The sequence below is a fragment of the Crinia signifera genome, chromosome 5 (assembly GCF_055691185.1).
Source record: "Crinia signifera chromosome 5, ASM5569118v1, whole genome shotgun sequence".
NCBI classification, from domain to species: domain Eukaryota; kingdom Metazoa; phylum Chordata; class Amphibia; order Anura; family Myobatrachidae; genus Crinia; species Crinia signifera.
Genome location: NC_139221.1, coordinates 41,272,017 through 41,288,614, shown reverse-complemented (window position 1 = coordinate 41,288,614; position 16,598 = coordinate 41,272,017). Strand labels below are relative to the sequence as shown.

Here is a 16,598-nt window from a genome sequence, read left to right as displayed (position 1 = left end):
AAATAAAAACTCTGCAGAGTTCTAGTCTTTTTAACTTTTTTGAAGCCGACACTTATTTCAAGATGGGTTATTCTGCTCCGTAGAAAAGGCTCTTTGTGCTACGCGTATTGTTTCTTTAAAATATCATAGAGGTAAATGAATAGCAGGCGGGATCATTTCCAAAGGCTCGCATGTGTGATATGTTTTATTGCATAAATGGAATCAGATAGACAGATAGATCATAGACAGACAGATAGATACAGGGGTGTAAATATTAAGGCATACCTCCCAACTGTCCCGATTTTTGTGGGACATTCCCCCCAAAAATGTAGGGGGGCCAGTTGGGAGTCCCCTATGCTATCCACTGCTACGGGGAATGCTATCCACTGCTACGGGGAATAGCCCACTGTGTGCGCATGCACACAGTGGGCGGTATTCAATGAGAATACCAGCGAGGTGCAGCGAATCCTGTTTAGGATTCGCTGCACATTCGCCACGTTACGGAGCCTCGCCGGCTCCGGTATTCAACGTGTCAGGGGCTCACTGCCCCTGACCGGCGAATATGAGCTCCTGGGGCGAACGCCGCAGGGAGCCTGAGGACGGTGGCAGGCAGAGAGATGGAAGTCTCTCTGCCTGCCCCAGAACGTATGTGGGGGGGAGGTGGGCTCCCCGGGTGCCAGGCAGCACAGGCTGCCCCCCAGGGGTGCCAGCAGGGGACCGGGTATATTCACTACACCCGATCGTAACGATCGGGTGCAGTGAATATATGAATATGTAATGAGCGGCTCGGCTCAGACGCCCCCTGCTGGCTGCTGTGTAAAAAATAAAAATATTTTTTTTTTATTAAATATATATTCATGTGCTTACAGCACATGAATAAAAATAGCATGCCCCTCCTCAGAATAAAATTCCTGATTTTTTGACACCAAATGTAAAAAACAAAACACTTTATTTTAAAAGTTCACATTCCACTTCACCATAAAAAAATAGCGATTGCTGCTCGGTGAATCATGGCGAAAAAAACCTTCAAATGTATTCGCCATGTGGTCATTGAATAGGGTGATTCACCGTTTTAGTCAAAAATTCGCCAAACAGCACAAATTCGCCATAAAAACATGGCGAATCAGGCTCATTGAATACAGCCCAGTGTCTGTTCACTGCGGAGAGGGGAAACCGGGGGCTTGGTTGAAACCAGGCGCGTGGCCTTGCAGGAGCACCGCTGACATAGGCCTTGTCCCTGACCTTTCGGCGCATGCTTGTGTCCCTCCTCCACTGACACCAGTATTGGGAGCAGAGCCGAATTTCCCATTAGGCACGTGAGGCACGTGCCTAGGGGCGGCACATGTTTGGGGGCGGCACTTGGATGCCTGTGATAGTACTGTCAGCCCAAAATGTACCAATAACTGCAAAATATCCACTGTACTATACTATATTCCATCTTAAATAGAGTGTAAATGGATAGGACATGCAGATACTGCCCCTATAAACTGTCCTACTTAGTAAACATTATTGTTGTGCCTAGGGGCGCACTCATCCCTAAATCCGCCCCTGATTGGGAGGTATGATTAAGGTTGTAGTGTAGCATTGCACACAGGCTCCCAGGTCCAGAGTGTCCTACACCACACACCTTGCACCCATTTATTTAAAGACACTTACTTACGAAGTCCACAGCACAGCATGACAGTGACTCTGGCAGCTAATTCATCAAGCTGTGCAAAAATGTGGAAATTGCTATTCGGCACTGTGCGCATCCATGCAGTCACATTCAGGAAAATGCACCGCCGTCTGACCTTTCATCTGCGCCCTCCGCCTGTGTGGATTCCCGGCCTGCACCAAGGACTGACAACCCAGGGTAGGTACTCTCCCCTGCCATCCCACCTCCTGCCCGCCTCCACCTCCATCCCGCCTGCTCCCGAACTCCTGCCCGCCTCCTTCCCACCTCCTCCCCGCCTCCTTCCCAAACCAGAAAATGCAGGGACTTTTTAAAAAAAAAAAAAGATTCTTTCATTCACAATATATATATATCTATATATATATATATATATATATATATATATATATATATATATATATATATATAGATATATATAGATATATATATATAAACAATTTTTGGTGGTGCGGCACTCCCCGCATATTAACCAGACAGGAAACCGGTTTAAAGCAACGTTTCAATGTCTTTATTTAGACATTTTCATCATGATGAAAATGTCTAAATAAAGACATTGAAACGTTGCTTTAAACCGGTTTCCTGTCTGGTTAATATGCGGGGGGTGCCGCACCACCAAAAATTGTTTGTTGAAATTGCTTAGTGTGGGCACCCAGCTAATTCTCTACAGCGTATGTGCAATGGATGTGCCGGTCTCCTGGACTTCCTATATATATATATATATATATATATATATATATATATATATATATATATATATCCATCCGCCTTGGATAGCACTCTCCACCTTTTAGTACACCAGCCGGGGTGTCAGTCCAGAAGACCTAATCAAATAGGTACTTCAGATAATATAGCAAAACAGTCCGAAAACAGACGCACTCACCGGTCTTCTTTTTCTGCACTTTTAATCACAACGTGAACAAATCATCAAAGCATGACAGTGGGTATGGTCAACGTTTCGGTCCCTCCAAGACCTTTGTCAAGACCCCTTCTCCTGTCTCCATCAGCGTGCAAACCATGTAACCAAATGCTCGCCTTATATGCCAGTAACAGGGCACACGCCCTTTCCAAACCGGAAGTGAATTGAAATACACCTTACCATCTAACACAACTATTAGTACTAATGGCTCCACTATCAAGCTCTCCACTTACTCATATCTCTCAAAAGCGACCATCTGTGTCACTCGCACCATGCTCATCTCGCTCCATAAGCGGCTCCCGGCGTGCGTGTCACGGTACAGCGTGCGGGTCAGTGACCGGAAGCGATTACCTCCGTCCCTCCGTAATCGCTTCCGGTCACTGACCCGCACGCTGTACCGTGACACGCACGCCGGGAGCCGCTTATGGGTGTGATTATTTTCACTACCCACCAACATACGGGTATGTACCTGTCCATTTATATATTTTTAAATAAAATTTAAATTTCTTTTAAAGTGTTATAAAGCTAATGAAGTTTTTTCTACCACCATAGAAATTTTTTAACCCCTGAGGAAGTCGTATCGACGAAACGCATTGGGTGCATTTCCTTGTTTCTGTATGAATCATACTGCACAGATGAAAACTACATGTTTTTAATAAATGTTGTATTAAATCAAATACTGTGGTTTTTATGCTGTAATTACCATTGATCTTTGGTTATTGGTCTTATTCTGGTGGTGGAATTTACATTAGGGGCGCACTCTGTTTTTTTTCTCTTTTCTCTATTTCTTCCACCTCCCCCACTAACAGGGGGGACTAATAGAGTTGCTGCCCTGACAGACATCTTCTAGCGCATTGAAAGGGTATTTCTTTTGTTCTATTCCTATCGTCTGTTAGCTACCCCGAGATTTGCTGCTTATAAGGGCATAATGCCTTTGTTTAATGACAGATCTAAGAGATCGGCAAGAGCCAAAAATATCTTTCTGGAGGATGAGCAAGTGTTTGTATCAGAGGATGAAGATTATTTCAATCATTTGAATAATGTTGAGAAACTGGCCGTAAAAGAGCTGAAAAGCTGGTACGATATAACTACACTAGAGAAATATCTAGAAGTAAAACGAATACCAAGAGGGCTTAGAATTAATAAGACACCTACGTTTGGGAATGGAAATGAGAATTTCATTTCCTCATGGAATATGATATTGGAGGATTGTTCAAACAGATTAATGGCATTACTAATAAACGAACGGAAGAAAGAAATGTCGAGGATCGAAATTGAAATCAACAAAATTGAGAAAATGGTTGAAAAATATAATGATAGTGAGGAGTTCAAAAGGGATCTAAGTGATCTCCAACAAAAACTAGACAAAACAGAAAATGAAATTATCCAAAGAAAGCAAAAAAAGTTTATCCGTGACAAAAATGACTATGTCAATGGCCAAATTTACAACTGGTCCAGTAATAATAGGATGGAACAAGATCCCCATAGAGGACCCAATAATAGATTCACTCAACAATACAGACCCTATAGAAAACCGCAATATCAACGTCGTGATTCCGAAAGATACCAAGATCGTAGGTGGCAACAACCCGTCCACAATAATGAAAGGGTCGACCGTTCTCCGGCTAGGTTCCAGAGGGACTACTACCCTAGAGAAAGATATAACACATACCGTAATAGAGGACCCCATGAATATGAAAAGAACCGCTATCAAAGAGACCGAATACCTTCCCATAGAGAGAGGACAAGAAGATATAGAACTCCTTCACAAGAAAAACTCAACCCGAACCAACATCATTTTTTAGGAGAGAGGAAGACCTCTTACCTCCAAAAAGAGGACATATTATACGACAGATTGAACTCCCCTCAAGGCACAAAACGTGGGTTCAACAGCGGCGAAGAGGGTGCAGAGGCGGCAGAAGTAAGCCCAAAAAGGAAATTCCCAAACCTACAAGGGAATCCAAAACCGGGGTTGTTAACCTCTCTCAGAAGGACCTTTCTCCAACAGAGATCTCACTACTAAACAAAGGCCTGAAGTTTGCTCCGGATAATCATACAGATAAGTTTAACTTATTCATTGATTTGAATAAATACCTGAGAAATCTAACATTGCAAAGGCATTTCCTGAAGAACCCGCCAATTGAATCCAAAGAGAGAATTCCACCACGAGTGTCTAATCATTCCAAATTTTACCCAATTGAATCCAAAGGGAGCAACTTAGACATTTTTTACAACCTTGTGAACGACGACTTCAAGAAAATCAAGTCCTCTAATACGAAATATCGAGGGAATCTAAACCCGCAAGAAAAAAAGGCTCTACAAAATTTGAAGAAAAATGAAAATTTCATCATAAGAAATGCGGATAAAGGAGGAGCAGTAGTGGTGCAATCCAGAGAAGTATATCTAGAGGAGGCCAACAAACTACTATGTGACGGCTGCACCTACATTGAACTGCCAGAAAACCCTATGGAACCATTTCGTGATGACCTCTATAAATTACTGTATGATGCGAAAACCAAAAATCTAATCACCAATGAAGAGTTCGAGTATCTGTATGTCAAACATCCTCTAACCCCCATTTTCTATCATATTCCGAAAATCCACAAGGACAGTCAAAAACCTCCTGGACGTCCAATTGTGGCTGGCATACAATCCTTAAGCAGTAACCTATCCCATTTTATAGACCTACTTCTCCAGCCTTATGTGTTGAGGAACAAATCACATCTGAAAGATTCCACTTCACTTTTGAGAAAGCTGAGTGATTTTAAATGGGAAGAGAACCTACTCTGGCTCACTATTGACGTTCAAGCGTTATATTCGTCCATACCGCAGGAAAAAGGGATCGAAGCAGTGGCCAGCATTATGTCAGGCTATACGGACCATACCCCAGAGGAAATAAATTTTGTTCTTGAAAGTATGAGGTACATTCTTACCCATAACTACTTCGAGTTCAACGGAAAATACCATCTCCAAACCACAGGCACGGCGATGGGGACAAAATTTGCCCCATCGTTTGCCAACCTTCTGATGGGTGTTTGGGAGGAGCAGTTTGTGTATGAGTCGAAGTTTAAAAATCATATTAGATTCTACCAAAGATACATAGACGATCTGATCTTAATCTGGTGCGGTGACCAAACTAGCATAGATTTGTTTATGGAGCATTTACAACTTAATGACTACAATCTGAAGTTCACGCACCAATCAAGTGCAACCAAGATTGAATATCTGGATCTTGAACTGACCGGCGTAGTTGGAGAGTGCATAAACACCAAAACCTTTTTTAAAAAAGTTGATACTAATAGTTTCATTCCTTTCAGCAGCTGCCACCACCCTAGGTGGAAAAATGACGTTCCTTATGCGCAGTTCAACCGTATTAGACGAAACTGTAGTAAAATTGAAGACTACAATGACCAGTCCCTGATGTTATCCGAACGGTTTTTGGAGAAAGGATATGACCCTTTAAAAACTGAAGAGGCCCGTCAACGTGCAGCCAATAAAAACAGAGATGAAATTCTCAAAGCAACCGTTACTCAGGGTACTTCCCTCACCCAGTACAAAAGACCTTTCATCACCCAGTTCTCAAGAGAAAGTAATACTATTAAAAGAATCTTGACAAAGCACTGGGACATTCTGCTTAAGGATCAAATTCTCGGTCCACATCTTCCTCCCAAACCCAACATTGTCTTCAAAAGAGCAACAAATTTGAAGAGTCTGGTGGCTCCCAGTAAATTGAAACTTACTCCTAAAATTAACGAGAAGAATAACTTTCTGGAGAGAGTCAATAGATGCAATCCCTGCAATAGGTGTATCTGCTGCAAGCATGTAGATAAAAAAACCTTTAAATGTATCATCAACCAAAAAGAATATACAGCGAATTCTGCCACTACATGCAATTCCACCTATGTGGTATATAGGATAACGTGCAGTTGTAACAAAACCTACATAGGCAAAACAAAACGCCAGCTGAAAATTAGAGTACAGGAGCATGTACGTAACATAAAGCACAAAGTGTTAAATCACAGTCTTTCTAGACATTTTCTTGAGTTTCACAATTCATCAGTTGATGCTCATAATTTCACTTTCACAGTTCTTGAACAGATCTTTCAAGATCCTAGGGGAGGGGACAGGGATCTCACCTTGTCCAGGAGGGAAACCTTCTGGATTTACTCCCTCAATTCACTCATGCCACAAGGCCTCAATGAAAGCATTGACATCGTATCTTTCTTGGGATGACTCTTGAAAAATTGAAAATGTTAATGAATTCTTTATATTAAAATTCTATCAGCCATCGCAACCAACGTTTTCACACCCCATTATACATGGGTCACTTATTGTTGTATGTCTTTCCCTTCTCTTCACCTCCTATGAATGGGGAATATTTTAAAACATCTATTATGAAGGGACTATAAATAAATCTAAATATGTCACTTTTCACTTGAACCAGGGGTTTCTTTATACTCCGAAATTTACACTCTAAATTTCTTGTGCAATTCACACAATATTTATAAAGTATGGGTCAGTGCAATTGATATCTTCTGTACCTACCGATTAAGTTTTGTGCACTTTTCGATATCTCTGCTCTCACCAAGTGCACCATCTTGATTCACATTTTCTATCAAGCACAGATATGTCACTAAGGTTGTTTACCTTTATGTAAATGATGAATTCTAAATTCTACTCTGTAAGGCCACAGCATATGGCCATTCTATCACAATGATATATGAGTACTCACTGTAATAGAGTAAATCTCATACCATGCTAACACCTCGACTACTTACCTACTTAGTCTAAATTATTCCATACCCTATAAGGCCGTTCATGATACCATCAATTCATTTGGGTATAATTGGGTCTAAATAAAGTTAACTATAGTTTATAGCCCCATCTAATAATGGAATGATGACTTTGGTCTCACTATCTAATACGCCCCTTAAAACTTATTAAAAAGAAATTATAAGAGTTCTTATTCTATTTCTTATTACAAGAGTCTAATATTGGAGTAGGAAGAATCACCAATGGTGATGATGTCATTAACCTTTTTGTAAGGCACCTACTACTAATCTGATTAATTGTTTCATTCCCACTACTATTTATTTTTAAGTAGTTTCTGCATATCTCATACCATTATTGGTATACATCATTCACCCTTCTTAGATGAGAACACTTACACCGCATGTTGGAACGCGGAAGTTATAGCGTGGAACGCATTCTGTTATCACCTTTCTTAGATGAGAATACTTACACCGCATGTTGGAACGCGGAAGTTATAGCGTGGAACGCATTCTGTTATTTAATCAGCGGACGCTGGGTACGCTCCTTGAACCGCATATCTACATGCGGAAATGACGTAGCGTGGAACGCACAGTCATCTTCCCCATTTCAGTTGTTAGCCCAAGAGACGCTGCTTGGACCGCATATTGGGCGCGTACTACTGACGTCACGTGGAACGCACGCGACGTTATTATCACTGGTTCTCCGGTTATATTGATATAAATTGACGGCGGTTTACTATGGCAGCGATCGCTAGAATTAAGCTGCCCATTAAGGGTAAGCCCTGAGTGTATGTTATACTGGAAAGTACCTTATTATGTCATTTTCGTTATCTTCCCTAACCGGAAGTGACGTATTGCTGTATCCCTATATATACCCGGCCAGTCTGTCCACCTGTTACCTGCAGTTGGTTCATTCTTATGCATGCTGTGTTCCTTATCTAAGAGGTATGTTAATGGTTGAAATTTACTCTAATTGTCTGGCTTGTTAAATAGACTATGCATTCAGTAATGACTAAGGCACTTAATATGCTAGAACTTAGTAAATGCGTAAATGGCTATGTGCACTTTGAATTACAATCTGTATTACATTATCCAGTTGGATTCATTATTGAAAAACTGTTATGATACACGGGAATGCCTGAGGTAATATTGTCCCTCTTTCATCCCACTGATGGCTATACACATCATGAGATATCAAATTGTATCAAATTGTATTTAAATATTCCTCTTTTGTCCCACTGATGGCTACACATCATGATATTTTGTATCAAATTGAAATGTAATGTCTGTATTCAAACACTGCATGTCATGGAATTGCTGTGATTTCGGTTAAATACTGCCACCAAAATGATGACAGAGTAGAATATACACTAATTTTAATCGCATATCATAAGCACTGTAAAGCATTTTCTGTTTAATATTACTGATCAGCCCTTACCTATTGATTCTATAGGAGTCCTCATTCTACGTTTCTTAGGACCCTCACATGTTGTCAGACTGAATTTTGGTAGGTGCTAAATCTGTTTGAGATTATATCCCCCTTTTATTTTCACTCTACTTGCCATTATAAACTATATATTTACCATTTATATTATAGATGCAGTTGGGCTTTAAGTCTTAAATATTAAGATCCTCTATAGGATCCGACCGTTTAGAAGGACTTCCATATTTGTTGATTCATATCCGAATTACAGTTGGAACTCGGTACGTGCTCAAAATTGCACCGATTACCCTTATATTGTTTTATTCCCTCTTGCTCTCCTCCTTTTGTATCAATTAATTGATTATATATTCATTATTTACATTATAGATGCAGCTGAGCACTATATATTAATTATCCGCATAGGATCTGCTTTTTAGAAGGTTTACATACCAGGGTGTGATTATTTTCACTACCCACCAGCATACGGGTATGTACCTGTCCATTTATATATTTTTAAATAAAATTTAAATTTCTTTTAAAGTGTTATAAAGCTAATGAAGTTTTTTCTACCACCATAGAAATTTTTTAACCCCTGAGGAAGTCGTATCGACGAAACGCGTTGGGTGCATTTCCTTGTTTCTGTATGAATCATACTGCACAGATGAAAACTACATGTTTTTAATAAATGTTGTATTAAATCAAATACTGTGGTTTTTATGCTGTAATTACCATTGATCTTTGGTTATTGGTCTTATTCTGGTGGTGGAATTTACATTAGGGGCGCACTCTGTTTTTTTTCTCTTTTCTCTATTTCTTCCACCTCCCCCACTAACAGGGGGGACTAATAGAGTTGCTGCCCTGACAGACATCTTCTAGCGCATTGAAAGGGTATTTCTTTTGTTCTATATATATATATATATATATATATATATATATATATATATATATATAAACACCAACAGAAGTGCGGAAGTCCTTAGAAAAGTCCAAGAGGGTGTATCACCCAAGTTTCACTTCTTTCCTGCACTGTAGTCTGAAAATTAGACCGGCTGCTCCCTCTTTGTACCTGGATTCACAGGTGGAAGATTTCTAGAAAAAGAGACAGGGGCGCTCCATAGTGCGTTATCAAAAGTAAACAATTTTTATTTCAAGGATTTTCTTCCAGCATTAAAAGCAATGGGTCACGTACCCTAATAGGCGGTTAACACAACCGCAATGTACATCAGCATAAAATATAACCTCATAGGTGTCGGAGCTGTGCTTGCTCCTTCAGCAACGTTCAGCAACGTCCACGTCCACGCTAGGCTACACCCCTTACGCGCTTCGTCATCCAAGACTTCGTCAGAGGGCTGGCCTAGCGTTGGTCAGGTACCTCTCTTTATCCTCCTCTCGCTCATTCATTATGCAACAGCTGTGTTCAATCAATGTCGCTACAGCAACAGGTTTTTCAATGCTTTGAGTGGAGTCGGACAAACACATATTAAAAAATAGAAATACATCTGTACAATACATATTCTCAATGGTAAAATGTAATCCTTTGACACTCATACCAAAATCTGTACTTTGCACAGAAATTTTTTTTTCATAAGAAACATAATATCAAATGCATTATAATAAAAACAATCTTATGATACAAGTTAGCAGCCCATACAAATGAATTAAACAGCATCAATCCTTTCACAATACACTAAAAACACTAAAAAAACAAATGAATATATGCTGGATTCCAAATATACACTTCAAAGCCGTAGTAGTCGACATAGCATGTTTCTGTCGACATACTGACGATTGCCTCCAAAAAACTGCTTGCCTCTGTAAGAGATAAAGAGTAATTAACTGGCTAACAGGAATAATCGCCAGACTTTCCAGAACAACATAAAAAAATATATACAATGACAATAGCATAACAAAAGAACATTCTATAATAATACCTTGTTAAAAACCTAATTTATCAGAAAAATGATTGTCTGGATGGCAGAAATAATCACCGATCCAGCATAAATCATCACAAAAAAGTTTGCACATATCAAAGACCTTTTACTCAACACTGTAACAGAAATATCTTCCGACTACAGCCAAACGGTGAAAGAACCCTTAACTTAGGAACGGAGTAATTTCCATTCCCTCGTTCAAACCTCTGGGTGTAAGAGTATTCATTGTAACTATCCAGAAGGATTCCCTTTTTAGCAACAGCTGATCTCTGTTACCTGCTCTGATGTCTAAATTCACTTGTTCTAGACCATAAAATTTCATATTAGCCGGATCTCCGTTTTGGCAGGACTTAGGGGTTTATTCTGATCGGTGCGGCCAAACGTGCGTACGTTCCATATTAGCGTACGCTCTCCGTACGCGGCCGTTAAGGTTAAGTCCACCCACCAATCAGCCGCATACGTACGGCCAGAAACACCGACAAAGGGGAGTGGCGTACAATTGAGCGTACGCCAACGTACACGGACGGCTCACCCCTTAGACTCCGACAACTGGCGTACAACAGAGCGTACGCCACCGTTTACGGACGTCTCTCGTCCGTCTTCCCACCGACTTCTTGCGGCTATCTGAGCGTACGCCACCTTGCACGGACGGGTCTCTATTGTTTTCAATGGAAAACTCAGCGTATGTCACCGCTCATGAGAGTGAGCGTACGTCTGTGCACGCTGGCATACCCTTCACATATATGGACCTGCAAATCTTGCCTTTCATCTATAATTAAGAAAATTAATTAATTATTCTAATTGTTATTCAATTATTGTTTTCTATTAACTCAATTGTCTACCTTAATAAAGACCCTAATTAATAACACAACATTTTAACCCTCATTACATGTATATTTGTTATGTTCTAATGTGGCATTTTAATCACTATCTATGTGTCCCCACATTGCTTTTACTTTTAAATAAAGTTATGTTGGTGTTTGTGTGTATGTACTAAATTATGTCCATAATTAGTTTGATCTGATTTTTTTAACATGTATACCTACCCTGATGTTATGTGTGATGTTTTAATCTAACAACAATAAAAAATCATGCCTTTTCACTATGTGTTATTTCACCCCAAAACACACACATTCACACATCATTCATTACCCCTCACCTCAAATTACCAATATAACTTACATTACACATCTGTATGTACCTGCCCTTACAAACCCTCTCACATATTTATGATTAAAAACACAGGCAACTTCTAACTTTCAAAAAACTTTTATTCTTAACAAACATAATAAGGGGGGGGGGATCAAAAAAATTACATGAGGGCCTCCAGACGTACAAAAAGAATATTTAAATAAAATAAAGTCAGGAATATTTCCCGCATCATATTGGCCACCTCCTCCTGGTGCTGTTCAGTGTCTGTAGTGAAGGGGAAAAACACATTATAATTAATATATCATATACATAAATGTTTATTGCATTGTAACATAATATGAATTTGTGAGTTAAGTGTGAAGGCCACATACATTTTTCAACTACATTGAAGATGGGTATGCTGTAAACATGGTCCAAAATACTATTCTGTTGACACACACATACTGTACATATTACATAAAATTATAAAAATTACTCCTTCTTGGATGAATGTATGCTGTATCCCAATTGGTAGTTTGGTTTTGGGGGACTCACCTCTAACCTCACAATTAGGCTGTGCTATTTAAGGGTTATGACATTGTTGCGGCTTAAGCACTCCTTACTTAGTAAAATGTTGACCATTTCTGTACTAATTATAGGCCTAAAGCTATGTTTGTAAAGCATGCATCCGCATGGCCTCACACACTATTAACAAAACAATCTATAAATTAATGTTGCACATCATGCTGGGAAGTGGAGTTACACAACACCTGGACCCACATAACCTCAACACCACTAATGTTGGATATGTCATTGGATGTACTGTTATGTCAATTATTCAAGGGGTGAGGCATGGTGGGGGTAGGGCTGTGGGTAGGGGTGTGGGTGGGGGTAGGGCTGTGGGTGGGGGTAGGGGTGTGGGTGGGGGTAGGGGAGTGGCTGGTGGAAGGGGATCTTGATATGGGGTGTGCTCCAGCAGGCCCCAATGTGTCCTCCTCCTCTTCCTCCTCTTCCTCCTCTTCCTCCTCCCGGGCTGCCTCCTCCCGGGCTGCCTCCTCCCGGGCTGCCTCCTCCCGGGCTTCCATGCGTGCCCTTGCGCGTGCTGAAATGTTCATGTTGATGGCATAGAAATCGAAGTTTGGGTTTCATAAAAATGGGGGAATGAAAAATTCACAATAGTCATGCTCATAACCTTACAAATTATCATTTCTGTTATATTTCATACATTTATCATGCTAACTAATTGATATGCTACACCCAAAAACAGAACGACTACATATACCCCCCCTATACACCCCATATACACCCCATATACACCCCATATACACCCCTATACACCCCATATACACCCCATATACACCCCTTATACACCCCATATACCCCCTATACACCCCCTCCACACCCCATATACACCCCTTATACACCCCCTATACACCCCATATACACCCCTTATACACCCCATATACACCCCATATACACCCACATACTCATGAACATATTTATAAAAAGTACAGAAATCATTGCAAAAAAACGCAGACATACTAGTAAATAAAAACTTACATCGGGCAATATGGCGGCGAATTGAAGAAAGCATCACTGGCTGCCGCCGGCGCAGGTCAGACCAGCGCCGCTCCACTTGTGCCAGGCTTCTGCGGACGCCGGTCCGGGCGTATATTAGCTGGCGGGCAGCATTATATGCCCGCCGCTTGTCCATGTTGGACACATATGGGCCCCTGGGCCCCAGGCGCCGGTCCATGACCTCAACCAAGGCCACCAGCTCCTGGTTAGAAAAGGCGTTAGCCCTGGTTGAAGTCATATTGGCAATGGCGCAGTTATTAATTGCAGGTACATATATCACTTTTGGTGCTTGCTGATTGGTCTAAAAACTTGTTTGTTTAGTATTAACTTTATTAATCCTTCTTACATTAACAAACTGGATGCGAATAGAAACTTACGCGGACCGTTCTGATATACACACACCATAACCAACAGTATGCTTTCAATGTATAGAGAGACGTACTGTATATACAGTGTGCTGAAAATAATACACGCAACCGTCTACTAATAAATACGCTGCTAAAAAAGGCACAATACAACGATTTCCATGGAGAGCCGTACTGTATATACAGTGTGCTGAAAATAATACACGCAACCGTCTACTAATAAATACGCTGCTAAAAAAGGCACAATGCAACATGTTGGTGTATGACAATTTCATACTCATTACATATGTAAGGAAAGCATTATAACGTGATGTTTTGAAATGTGATTCAGAAAGCATACACAAACTCCAACAGATACCAGCTGACAACACTCATCATTGGAATGACAGGTGCACACATTTCACCATGTAGCACACAATGGTCCACAACCTGTGTATGTGCATGTACAGGAGAATGTTCAGGTGCGTTGAGACCTGCGTAATTTAAGCGGGAATTATCGCTGGGAAATATCGGCGTAAATTAGCTACTACATTGCGGGAAAAATATACGCCCCCTTGTTCATGGCGGGAGATTACCATATAAATATTCAGTCAGATGCAGGCCAGAATTGCTGCAAACATGTCTAGCTCAGATGATTCCGCAGCTGAGGACGCTCTACAGAGAGCAAGAGCAGAATCCTTGCTTGAAAGGTTGAGGCAGAGGGAGCAGTAGAGGACAAGGAGGACCCAAGAGCAAGGGGGCCCCTCACTAACAGCCACTACTGCAATGCCACCAGCTACACAAGGGCCAAGCAACCAGCCAGAACAAGAGGTTGCATCTCTCCAAACAGGTGTGACCCAGCAGGTGCATGGTGAGAGAACTGGGGCCACCAGAAAACGAGCTGCAACATCTAGGGTGAGGACTGAGCAGGATACCACCACCAAAAAGAGAAACCCTGCATTTGTAGAGGCAGAATTGAGAATTTTAGTGCCCAGGGCACGCAATGGATCGAATTGCCAACCAGGAAGCCGGGTGCCAGTGCAAAGAGAAACCTTTGGGACAAGATCACAGAGGAAGTGAACCAGGTGTCACAAGTGGTCAGAGATTGGCTAGCAGTGAAGAAAAGGCAAGTGTGTTTCTCCCCCTGATAATGTCATATGTGTGTACATATGTTACATGTATGTTTTGAGAATAATAGAAAGGTGTGTTTGTAGATAGTGCTACACTTCAATGTCACATGTGAACACAACCATGTCTAATAACCCACATTTATATATGAAACATGCACCATTGGTGTGATGTGAGGTTATGGGCACAGTTCTGCTCATGTGAAGTATGTGATGGGACAACAGAAAGTGTGTTGTTGAAAAAGAGTTGTTGTAACATGTTCCATATGATGCTACTGAAACAAGAATGACCAAACTGTGCACATGTAGCTGGTGAGAAACTACACATCCCAGTATGCCTTCCCATAGTTAAATTACTCCATAATAACCACACTGTCAAGCTATGGTGGAATGTGTAGTTTCACAACAGGTGGAGGTGCATAATTTGGCCATGGATGATGTCATTTCTGTATAGTGATCTATGTATGTGCATTTAGTGGCCTAATGAATGAGATGAGACACTGAAATGCCTCATAATGGAGACATTAATGTGTGTGTGGGACACATATGGCTAAAAAACATAAGATCACCCACACTAGGAAATGTAACGTAGTCATGATGTTCACTAGCACAGTGGTGCACATATCTCATGGTGATATTTGTATTTTTAAACTTGTAGGTGGACAGACTTCAAAAGTACACTGAAGAGGAAGATGACTGACCGGTACAACCACAGCATGTCCACCGGGAGGGGGCCTATGCCAGATCATTTGGAATATACCCCCCTGGAGCAGGATGCCTTTGATGTCATTGATGTGGCCGAGGTCAGGGGGATATCCAATATGGATAGTGAGCTCCCGGTGGAGGTCTTTGCTGCTGCTTTTGATGGTAAGTCACAGTAATGCATTGTATTTGGAAAGATATTTTTTAGTGCGTATGTGATGGTGACATTGTTTTCAATTATTATCCTAGAAGAAGCAGAAACACAGGATGAACCGGCAGCATCTTCCTCTGCAGAGCCACAGGTGGAGCAAGTGGTCCAGCCTCCACCAACACGACACCCCCAGCCACAGGACACATGGGATGCCAGGTGGATGGTGATACTGGAGAGGATGGAGCAGCGAGTGGAGGAGTCTACGGTCTGTCAGCAAAAGGTTGTGGAATTTCTGGCAGATTGGAAGTCCACAAAGAGCCAGCAGTGTGAGGCCTTAAACCGCATCAATGACACTCTGGCGGCTGGCATGCAAAGCATTGACCAGCAATTCAGCCGCCAGAATGACATTCTTGTGGAGCTGCTCACCACCGCCAGGTCCCTAAGGGAATATCTACCATCTGCTGGCCCACCCCAAGCTGCTCCCCAACCTTCCACCTCTGCTGACCCTCCTGTGTCCACTAGGGGAAGACGGCGCAAACCATCAGAGCCAAAGGCCCCTGTCCCCAAGGCCCCATCTAAAAAGGGGAAAAAAGGGCCCAAATAATGACACCTGGTTCACTTCCTCTGTGGTTGGACCCCAAATGTTTAAATTGCACTGGACATCCACTTCCTGAGTTGGCCATCGATCCATTTTCGTGCCATGGGCATTAAAGTTCTTATTTTGACCTCTAGAAATGCAGGATAAATTTTTGGTGGTGTGTATCATGCTTAGTATTCACCCTGGTTGTTGCAGTACGTATTCTGGTGTCCCCATTTCTTTCACCATTGCATTTGCAGGGTAACACATGTTTGGAGATATGCAACCTCTTGTT

General features: G+C 41.4%; 1 protein-coding gene across 1 annotated transcript in view; it reads left to right on the top strand.

Annotated features, from left to right (window-relative positions):
• NECAB1 (N-terminal EF-hand calcium binding protein 1) overlaps positions 1 to 16,598 on the top strand; it is a 207,254-nt gene that overhangs the window by 34,354 nt on the left and 156,302 nt on the right. The gene's annotated exons all lie outside the window — the stretch shown is intronic.